The sequence below is a fragment of the Capsicum annuum genome, chromosome 4, assembly GCF_002878395.1.
Source record: "Capsicum annuum cultivar UCD-10X-F1 chromosome 4, UCD10Xv1.1, whole genome shotgun sequence".
Taxonomy (NCBI): domain Eukaryota; kingdom Viridiplantae; phylum Streptophyta; class Magnoliopsida; order Solanales; family Solanaceae; genus Capsicum; species Capsicum annuum.
In genome coordinates, this window is record NC_061114.1 from 35,291,892 (window position 1) to 35,303,528 (window position 11,637).

Below are 11,637 nucleotides of genomic sequence, written 5' to 3' on the forward strand. Positions count from 1 at the left end.
GTATAATCGGTATTGTATTTATGAGTAAAATGTGATTTTAATAGCATGGCATTTTGTGGAGGCTTCTCAAAAGGAAAATTCAGTGATTTAGCGGATTCTTCGAGCTTTCTATGGCATCTAGACAAGCTAGGTTTTCCCTCTTTTAAGATTGAGCTAGTTTATAGCATGTTTATGATATTGTGTTAGATTTGGGATGGTTTTTAGGTGTTGGTCATTAAATTTGAAATGCTTAGGTTTGTTGGACCATTTAGGCTATTCTAAAACTATAATTAGGTGTGATAGATTTAGTTTCTTATGATTTAGGTAAAACCTCTATCTTAGGGTTGATTGTGTCTTAGTTAACATTTAAAACTGGATACCTTTGTCTAGCCCGGGGTAGAATGTTTCTTACTATTAATGGACTTCGGGGATGTTAGAAGTGGGCCCTTGATCTACTTTAGACATGATTTGTGATAGCTCTTAGAAACCTTTTATACACTTGTTGTATGCTTTGAAAAGGCTTATTGAGGTAATATTGACAAACTTGGGCATTTAATAAATATGATGGGTTGGTATTGAGAGATCATTCTTAATGAAGATGATATTGATCATGCTTATTGATTTTGCTAGTAATTAATGATTATGTCATTTATTATGATAGTGGTTATGCTATTGACCATGCTTATTAATTATCCTAGCAATTAATATATTGATTATGTTAGGGATTATACTATTCATTATGATATATGATTACCGAATCTAGTTTGGATATTGATGATGGCTACGATGATATGATTACCAGTTCGAATCCGAAAAATGATTCTGGCATTGCTTATATATATATATATATGTTTGGCTCGATTCTAGAGGATTATGTTATTGATTAGATGCTTACTGATTCGAGTCAGGCTATTACTATGATATTGATGATATAACATTGAGGACTTTTGGGGTGTAACAAGTATAGGGATACTAGCTAAGTTTAAAAGTGGGAAATGGTTATAATGAGGTATGACGTGGATGGATTCTAGTTGCATCATGGGAATTAGTAGATGGTGGTGGTTCAGATTGTACTATCCTAATTGTACCCTCCATGCTTATGGGGGCTTGCATTGGGTTATTTACTTTTCCGCACTCACTGGCTTATGGGTTTCAATTTGCCAGTTAAAATTGCATGTGTATGAATCTTTATGTTATGCTATTATTCCGGTTATTTACTTATTCATGTACAACGATGTTGGAGATATTTCAGGTTTGGTTTCTTAACTTAACTTAGTTATGTTATCTTGCATTTTATCATATTTGAATCATGATTTAGCTTAATTGTCCGATGATGCCTACTGAGTACCCATGGTTTTGGTACTCATATTACACTTCTATACCTTTTTGGTGCAGATCCAAGTACTAGTTGCCATTGTTGATTCGTTGAATGTGCTATGTTGGATTCTGGAGATAAGGTGATCTCTTAGAGTTGAAGTTTCCCATTTATTTCTATCTTATTTATGCCTAGTGTTTTGTTTTGAGATAGACTGTATTGGCGGCTTTAGAACTTGAGTTGTATTGATAGTAGCTCTTGTACTGGCTCTACCAGGCCGTAGGATGGTTATATGTAATATTAGATACCCTTGTCTATTTCCATTGCCTTACTTATTTATAAGTTGCAATTGTCTATTTTTGCCTCGTTTGGGCATTTCCCGCCAAAGTTAACCCATTGCATTTAGCTCTAGGTTACGATTCGGCTTACCTACTAAAAGGATAAAGTACATGCCATTATGACTTGTAAGTTGAATCGTGACAAATGTAGTATAGATCCATAGAAAAGAAGTTCTTGAAAAATCTTCTAGTAGGGAGTTTCCTAATAATGGTGTCAAAAGGGAATTAGAAAAAGCATTCTGCATAACTGATAAAGAAAAGGAGAAGGAAGAGAATGTACAACAATCACCAAAAAGTAACAACATATATAAAAAAGCACTATTGGTCCAATAAGGGGAGATGAATATGCAACAATAAGTGGCACAAGACACATACCACAAGCCACTACAGATTGGTAAGTCTTTGTAACTTCAAACAAATGGAAAGTTGGTAGGTTCATATACAAATGTAACAGTCAGTAATATATTGTAACGCCACAAAAAATCCAATTCTAGGCTAGAACCATGTTTCAAGTAAATTAAGGGTAAATTATTAAGTTTTAACACCATATGAAGGAATTTGTCCATGTACTAAGGCCAAAAGAAGGCCCCTACCCTTTAACCAAGCAAAAACCTCCCTTATCGATCAATCCCTAAAGTAGTGATCAGCTTCAAATGAGAGTAACTTCCAGATTCAAATGCATTTTTGAGTCCTGGACCCAAAAAATTATATATTTTAATTACAGTTCCAACTCATTGAGTTTCCCCTTAATCCGATATCTGAGTAAAAAGTTATGGCCTTTTCCGTAAAGCACTACACTACAGTGAATTACCACGATCCAAACCATTACTGTGGTTGTATTTTATGACCATACAATGGTCTCACCTGATCAAGAAAACCCCAATATCTAGAAGTTGACAAAGTGTACCGTCATACCATAAGAGGGAACCACGACCATTCTATAAAACCATGATCCTCTAGCACAATCATGATTTAACAGTTGCCCTTGATATAACTAGCAAACATACGAACCAAGGTAATACAGTAGAAATATCCCATTATGGTACCAAGGCACGTATAATTATGTTCAAAGAGATCTCATCAAGCTCCCAAAAATGAGTGCAACCCACGATTGTAGGTTAGTCCCACGATCGTGGGAAGGTTTCTGACATCCCTCCCTACAGTTTCCAGTTATGAAATTTTAAGGGGCATATCAGTCTTTTCCAAATATATTAACATCAAAATATGTTGTTTTGGAAATATCAAGGGTAATTATATTGCAGTTTTTATGATCCTAAGCTCTCATTATGTAGAATATCACCCGATACTTAGTTTCAGAAGAGAGAAGATGCAATTTGTTTTTCCTAATTCATCGTTAGGGTTCACCTTCTTAATATTGAACTCTAAAAAATTCTTTAGGGATCTCATCTCCAAGTACGTGGAATTCCATCAATAGGTTCCTTCTACTTATTCAGTCCTAAAGTAAGCCCAACTCTCCAACTTAGTTCTCTTTAATAACTTAGTATTTATGGATATTGGTAAATTCATTAATATATCAGTCTTTTGATGTCATTGAGTGATAATCCATATTTTAGTATGAGTTCCTGTGTTATTACTTGACCACTGTCTAGTTTCATTGTAAAATCCATGATTATTGGACTTGACTTATTGAATTATTTAATTCCATTCAGTTTATGAATTTGACATCGTAGTTGCATTCTTCAGAGATGTTGGGATTTGAACACCCGATGACCTAGGATTTTATGCATATAACTATTGATTCTATATTTCAAAATTTACATGCTTTGAATGCTTTTAGATTGTATATTTATTTTAGTCATCAAATTATTACCATCAGTAAGTATTGCAATTATCAATTTCTTTTAGATGGGAGTAGTACTTATCACCGAACGAACATAGGAATGAAGGCTCATATACTATTACCTTTAGTAAGATTCCATAAGTCCCAAAACTATGGTTCCACTATAGTCTCGAATGGTTCATCAATCAAACCAAGCTTAACATCTTGGTCCTTTTATACATTAGTTTAGTGGATCCATATCAGTCAGTGTCCTTATCCTTTGTAAGGTGTTGAACACCCTACTAGCTAAGGTTATAGGTTAGACCATTTTAGCTCATATTGGGGTATGTCGGTTATTAGTAACTCCCATTATCCACAGTTTAAAGTTTAGATTTCAAATTCTTGCATGACCTTGTATTCCATTATTTAGTACAAGTTACAACAAATGTTCATTACTAGGTCTTGCACTAGTCATCATGTCACATGTACCATGTTCAGTTTATGTTAGTTATTTATCACACATACTTAGTACATTCAAAGTACTGATCACATACTTTTTTTGTGCTATATTTCCTTATATATAGGTCTTGATGCTCAGTATCAGCATCGCACCTAGTATGATATCTTCCAGTATTAGCAATAGCAGATATGGTGAGTCATCATGAAGCAATGACCAGATTAATTAATTTCATTTCATTTTTTGCTTGTGATTTCTAGTTCTTAGATAGTTAGAGTTTGTTAGGGGTTCATTTCAGCAACTCATCTTAGTAGAGGCTTTTCAGACTTATAGTTAGATGTTCACCTTTTGATCTCTTACTTGCTAAGTGATAGTTTTATTTTCTCTGAATACTTAATCTATTATTTAGTTCATATTTTGCATGAGTGTTCTCTTGGATATTATCTATACTTTTTAGTATTTTGCTAGGCCATGTGTTAGGTTGGAGTCACTTATAATTCTAAGCATCGCGTTATGACTAGGGGTAGTATCGAGTCATAACAAATATGGTATTAGAGAAGAAGGCATAAAGTATCCTAGGGTATCTGATAGCTGCATCGAATAGAGACTTATTCATGGGTGTTAAGTGCACCACACTTATGAGTGAGAATCCATGAGACATTTTAGGAAAATTTTTACTTCTTTAATTCTAATATCATGCATAGAGTGTTAGCTCTATTAAAGCCTTTTCCTAACTCTTTTCAAGTCTAAAAAGAAAACACAGGTATTCTTGGATAGTTTTAGAAGGTTATAGAGATTATAGGTGTTACCCCAACTGAAAGTAATGACCTTGTTACCTATTCACTGTAAGCAGTAGCTCATACTTAGTACAAGTAATGAAAGGAGGATAGGGGTGCAAATACAAAACTGATATAAAAGGATAAGTTTATGGTTGTATTTTTGGATAGGTTCTTCTCGTTTGTGTTGAAAGAGGCCAAGATATAGGAGTTCATAGGCCTAAAATAGGGTAGCATTATTGTGAAGGAGTATTCCCTTAAGTTTACTCCATTGGCGAGGTATGCTCCAACTATAGTTGCTGATTTTAGGCCCGCATAAGCAAGATTGTGTCTGGTGTTTCTGATGATATGGTCAAAGAGTATAGAACTGCCATATTGGCAAAAAAGATGGACATCTCCATATTGATGGTTCATGCTTATCAGATAGAGGAAAAGAAGGTTAAGGAGAAGAAAATGGAGAGTAAGAGGGCCAAAATGGGTAGCTTTAATTTCTCTTAGCAAAGGTCAGATTGTGGAAACTATTTTCAATTGCACTATAAATCTTCAGCTCCTTCCCATCTTCTACCAGTACCCTAGAGTTAAGTTCAGTTAGGATCATCGAGATAGGGCACCTAGGTATAAGTCCCAAGGTAATGTAGCAGTGTTCGTACAAATTTGGTATGCAATAAATGTGGTAGAAACCATAAGAGTGAGTGTATAGCCAGTAGAAATGGTTGTTTTAGGCATAGAAAGATAGACCACAGGCTTACGGAATATCCAGTGACTTTTCCAGAAAGGTAGGGATGCTCATCAGCAAAGCCCATCAAATTTTTTAGCGACTCCAACAGAATGCCTGACTCAGTAGGGTGACTTATCTAGTGCCACTAAAATATAATGTTAGAATAGGTTCTATGTTATCCAGACTTAACATGATTAGGAGGGTTCTCCTGATGCAGTCAGAAGTACGTTACAGGTTTTCCATATTTATTTTTATACATTATTATATCCCAGAGCTACACTTTCCTTCGTAATCCCAAAATAGCAGTATGCTTCAGTGTTAATTTAAGAATCCTTTTAGAACCTTTCACGTTCTCTACTCTAGTGGGTGACTCAGTCATATATAAATAGGTATACATAAATTTCACAGTTATACTTTCCCAAAAAGTCACCTCATTTAATTTTGTTGAGTTATACATGGTAGATTTTTTGGTCATTATTGGTATAGATTGTCTATACTCTTGCTATGCCTTAATTGATTTATGAAGAGAGTAGTACAACTCTTATTTCCTAATGAACTTGTTCTAGAATGGAAGGTTTGTACCTCAAGACCTATGGGATGGTTTATCTCTTATCTTAAAGCTAAAAAATTGATCTCTATTGATATATCTATCATCTTTCTTGGGTTAAGGATTTAGAATATGAAACCCCAACTCTTAGGTCATTTCTAGTTGTAATAAATTTCCATAAGTATTTGCAAAAGACCTCATCGAAGTTCCTTTTAGAATGGGAAATTGATCTTTGAATAGATCTCTCTTTAGATACCCAGAATATTTTAATTCCACCTTATAAAATGGCTCCAATCAAGCTTAAAAAGTTGAAGGAACAATTGAAGAACCTCTTATACAAGGGTTTATTAGGTCCAATGTCTCTCTATGGGTTGCTCTAGTTTTTTTCATGCATAAGAAAGACAGTTGTCTCAGATTGTACAGTGACTATTGTTAGTTGAACAAGGTCATAATTAAAAATAAGTATCTCATCCCCAAGATTGATGACTTATTTGACCAACTTTAGGGTGCAAGTTACTTCTCTATGATAGACCTCAGATCTGGATATCATCAGCTCAAAGTCAGAAAACATGACATTCTAAAGAAAACCTTCAAAACTCAGTATAGTCACTTTGAATGTATTGTTATGTCTTTTGGACTAACAAATGCTTCAACAACGTTTATGGACCTAATGAACAGGGAATTCAAGAAGTACTTGGACATGTTCGTTATAGTCTTTATAGATGACATCCTCATTATTCTCGAAGTGATGATGAAAACAAAAATTATTTGAGGATTATCTTGTAGACTATTAAGGATCATCAACTATTTACAAAATTCAAAAAATGATACTTTTGATTGAAATAATTAATATTCCTTGGTCATATTATCTCCAAAAAAGGCATTTGGGTTGACCTTGAAAATCAAAGCGATAAAAAATTTCCATAGACCTTTCTGTCCAATAGATATCAAGAGTTTCTAGGGCTTATCAGTTACTATATATTGTTTATCGAGGGATTTTCCTCTATTGCTTATCCCATGTCCAGAAAGTCAAATTGTAGTTATCCTATTCTTGTGAGAAAAGTTTTTAAGAGCTAAAGACCAAACTCACTACCGCTCTAATTTGAACTATACTCCAAGCCACGGATGGTTTTGTGATTTATTGTGATGCTACTAGGTTAGACATGGTTATGTGTTGATGCAGTAGGCGAAAGTTATAACATAAACCTATAGTTAGCACAAGCCTCATTAGAAGAACTACCCAACTCATGATTTGAATTTGGCCGCAGTTGTTTTTACCTTGAAGATTTGGCATTATTAAATCTATGAGTTTCATGTAGATGTGTTCATTGATCACAAAAGACTTCAATAGGTGTTTAGTTAAAAATATTTGAATCTTTGTCATATTATTTAGCTAAAGTTGTTAAAGGATTAGATATGAGTGTTTGGTGGCATCCGAGTAAGTCTAAATAAGTTGGTCGATGCGTGTAGCATATTATTTTTGGATAGTGTTGCTCATGGAAAAGATGAGAAGAATGAACTAGCTTGTGAGGTTCATAGATTGGCCAGATTAGCAGTTTGATTTATTAATTCAGCTGAGGGTAGTATTTTAGTCTAGAATAGTTTGGCATCCTTTTTAGTAGCCGAGGTTAAGGCAAAGCATAATAGTAATCCTATTTTTCTTAGATTAAAAACAATGTTCCAAAGTCTGAGGGTTGAGGTTTTCTCTAAGGGGGAGATGGTGTCCTTCGCTATTAGGGTATACTTTGTGTTCTGGATGTAGATGGATTAAGAAAATGAATGCTAGTAAATGATCATGGTTATTAGTATTTTATTCACCCATGATCCACTAATATGTGTCGTCATCTATGAGAAGTCTACTGGTGGAAAGGTATTAAGAAGGATATCACAAAATTTATGGCTAAGTACACAAATTGGAAGTAGGTTAACGCTGAGAACCAGATACCTAGTGGAATATATCAGGATATTAGTATTCCTACTTTTAAGTTAGAGCTACTGAACATGAACTTTATCACAGGGTTTCTTCATACTCATCGATAACATGATTCTATTTGGGTCACAGTGGATAGAATGACTAAGTCGGACCATTTCCTACATGTTGACACTTAAGATTCAGCTGAGGACTATGCCAAACTCTACCTTAAGATGTTGGTGAGATTCTATGTATTCCCCTTGACTATTTTTCATATAGAGGTATTTAATTTACCTCTCAATTTTAGAAGGCTTTCCAAAAAGGTCTTGGTACCCAAGTTCATCTTAGTATAACCTTTTCCCCACAGATGATGGTTAGGCAAAGAGGATCATTTAGACCTTAGAGGACATATTGAGAGCATGTGTGATTGATTTTAAGCATAGTTAATATGATCATCCATCTTTGATCATGTTTGCAAATAACAACAGCTATTACTCTGAGCATCTTTAATCCTTCCAGTGGTTACGAGTCCAGCACAAGACTCATAGCCAGACCTTATGAGTCATTGTGTGGACTCATTGTTTGACCAGAAAAGGATCTAAGAATCAAGCTTCAGACTACGACTTTACCAATTGACTCGTAGTCAGTCATAACAAGTTGTTAGGAGGCAGTCATAGTCAGACCAAAATGTATCCAGGACCCCAGGTTATGACTCAAATCATGACTCGTGACCAGATATAACGAGTCGTGTTGTGAGTCATAACGACCCTAGCGTGTTTTTATGTACTTTTTTTCAGGGACTTAAAGTCTTTTCCCACTCCTTCTAAAGCCTAACCCACATCGTTTAGGCCTCCCAAAAGGGGGTATAAAAGACCCAAAACCCTAAATTCCCATTATTTATCATAATTTAACTTAGAGAAATCAAAAGGAGCGATTTTCTTTCCCCTCAAGGGCAAATTTGGGTTTCTCAAAGAACAAGAAGAATCATATGGATTTCACCAAAGTTTTTACTTCAGGTATGTGGGATATTCATCAATGAGTCCATTTTACCCATTGAGTCCCAAGAATTCCCTATTTTCTTTACAAGTAGAAATCATTTTCCCCAATTGGTGAAATTTCATATAGATTATGAATTTATAAATTTCTTCTCAATTTCTTTGATTTTAAACCATGAAAATACATTCCCTCATGATCATGGGGTTTTCATATGTTTCATAATGCAAGTGTCCACTTCATGATTAGTTATTGAAATATAGGGCATTAGTCATGATTTTCCCCTACCATGGATTGTTCAATATTTGATAAGATCAATTTATAATAGATAGCGTTGGTGGATTATGAACACCCGATGCCTAGGTAAATCATGCATATTATATTTTTCAGGTTAAAAGTCATCTCAGAGTATGCTTGTATCATTAAATTCAGGATATTTTTATAACAAGAACTTATAGTACCAAATTATGTTACAGGAATATCCATTCAAGTGTTATTCAGTTGGGAGTAATACTTATCACCAAATGAACACAGGGATGGCGGGTCCATCATCAGTTAGGGATGATCTATTAGTAGAAGTACTTAAGTTTAAGATCTATGTCACCACCAAATATTATTACGGGTCCCTTGTCATAAAAGGCATGACACCCTCTTCCTTTGAGATATCAGATTAGTGGATCCACTCTAGCCAGTGTTGGTACCCCTGGCAAAGTACCAACACCCTTCCAACTAGGGTTGCAGGTTTGACCCTAATCAGCTTAGATTGGGGCATATCGATTAAATGTTAGCTCCCATAGTCTTAGTTCAATATTCAGTCTATACTAATTCAGGCTTGTATGACCAAGTGTCCAGTATATAATTTATTAAGTTAAATAGATTTATGAATTATTTTAGTATAGATGTCGCCAAAAACTAACCTTCAAAGAAGTATGGTGCAGTTGATGTCAAATATAGTAACACAAACCCAATTAGGGTTGAACCCAAAGGGAAAACGTTGAACATTCTCTCAAATTTGAAAAAATTCACGAGTAATACAGAAAAGAAAATGGGGGAAATTGAAGTCAAAGTAGCAAGTAACCGAACTTGAATACTTGAGTATGAACATAATAAAAGATGAATAGTAGGACTGTGTTCCCCCTGGATTCTCAACTTCGTAAGCTTCTCATGTTCAACTCACCTATTCCACTACGCTACAAGTAAAGTTGATCAGTTATGTATTACCATCCATCTTGTGAACGTAGTGATAAATTTCACCCTTTACCTTGTGAGTCTTAGGGTGTCGCTTCATTTTCCCTTGCCTATAACCTCAGTTCAACTTTCACCTTTCGATTCTGAAGTTTATTAGATGAGATGGTAGAATTATAAGATAGAAGTGAATCTTAGATTACTGTCTTAACCCTCTTTTCCTAGTCTCAAACTCCTTTGTGACGATGTTCTTAAATACAGGAAATCCTCAATCTTCTGTAGTAGATCTGAGGTCAATTAGTATGAAGAAGATTAAGATATACTTAACTACAATAGACTAGATAAATCTCCCACTTCCTCTATATAGCTAAGTTGTCAGGGTTCCCAAAACCCTATTCAAGGATATTATCCACTCATGTTTATGAAACAATCTATAATAATCAATAAAGAACACATGTAATTAATTGTACAATAATAAGAGGGAGAAAATCCAAAGTCTCCAATTGAATGAAAACCCAAAAGCTCAAGAACGAAATCTCAATAATCAAAATATGCAAAAAGTATCAAAAGTAATGTAAAAGTGTGTAACCTATTAAAGGAATAACCCAAGGTTATTTCTAGTATCTCAAAACAATAAAGAATCCTAATAAAAAAATAAGAAAAATAAGTCATCACTCATTGCAACTCGTGTGGTCTACTCGTAGGGTCTCCTTATGAGTCGTACGATGCTAATCTTGAGCATTTTAGTGATTGATATTCAGGGCTTCATGATTTTGTTGTCCTTACAATTCATCACCACGAGTCATAGCCAGTCCTTATGGCTCGTGGTCTTCACTCGTCATCACTTAAGCCTTAGACTTTTAGGGCTTTGAACGCTAGTCTTTTTACAACTTCTCATTATGAGTCTTACACAGATCTTACGCCATATTGTCTTCTATGACTTCATCTCTATATGTTATCCTTGGTGTCTTCTCTCTTTATGAATTCTCAACACGACTCATAATGACTCTTTATGACTCGTGATCGTCCTTCACTTAGCTTCTTTAGCTTGACTTTTGCTACTATCGTGTATCCACGGCCCATCAAAACCCTCAACATAGAATGTTTGTGTATCCTCAGACAAGACAAAAATCAAAGACACAGAATGCGGTGCTTAAATAGAAAGATCTTTATCTACCTTTGGCAGTAAATTTTTCAACTTTTAGTTCACAAACCATTACTCTCCCTCCTATTTTTAACCTTTTTAACAATCCACTTGTATATATTGATTTTCTACACAATGTAACAGAAAGGAATCCGATGATGGCATTAAATTAGAAACGGACAACTAGGCATGAATACAAATTGTCGTGACCAAACAGTCTTCCAATCTAACAACATAACCTTTCTACTCTCACCATCTAAGAGGTATCATTCACTTAGATAGATCAACAAATTTATTCAAGGACAATCAAGAGGCTCTCTCACTCATAATGAAGTTTTGGCCGTTGTGCACAGAAGGGCATAGGCTTGCCCATATGTTCTTTTCCTGGGTTTTAGAACAGTCAGGATAGGATCACTATAAGACTTTGTTAAGATTGTAATGTAGGTTTAGGATTGATATGGTATTTTTTTGGAAATTTTTAGTGACTAATCCT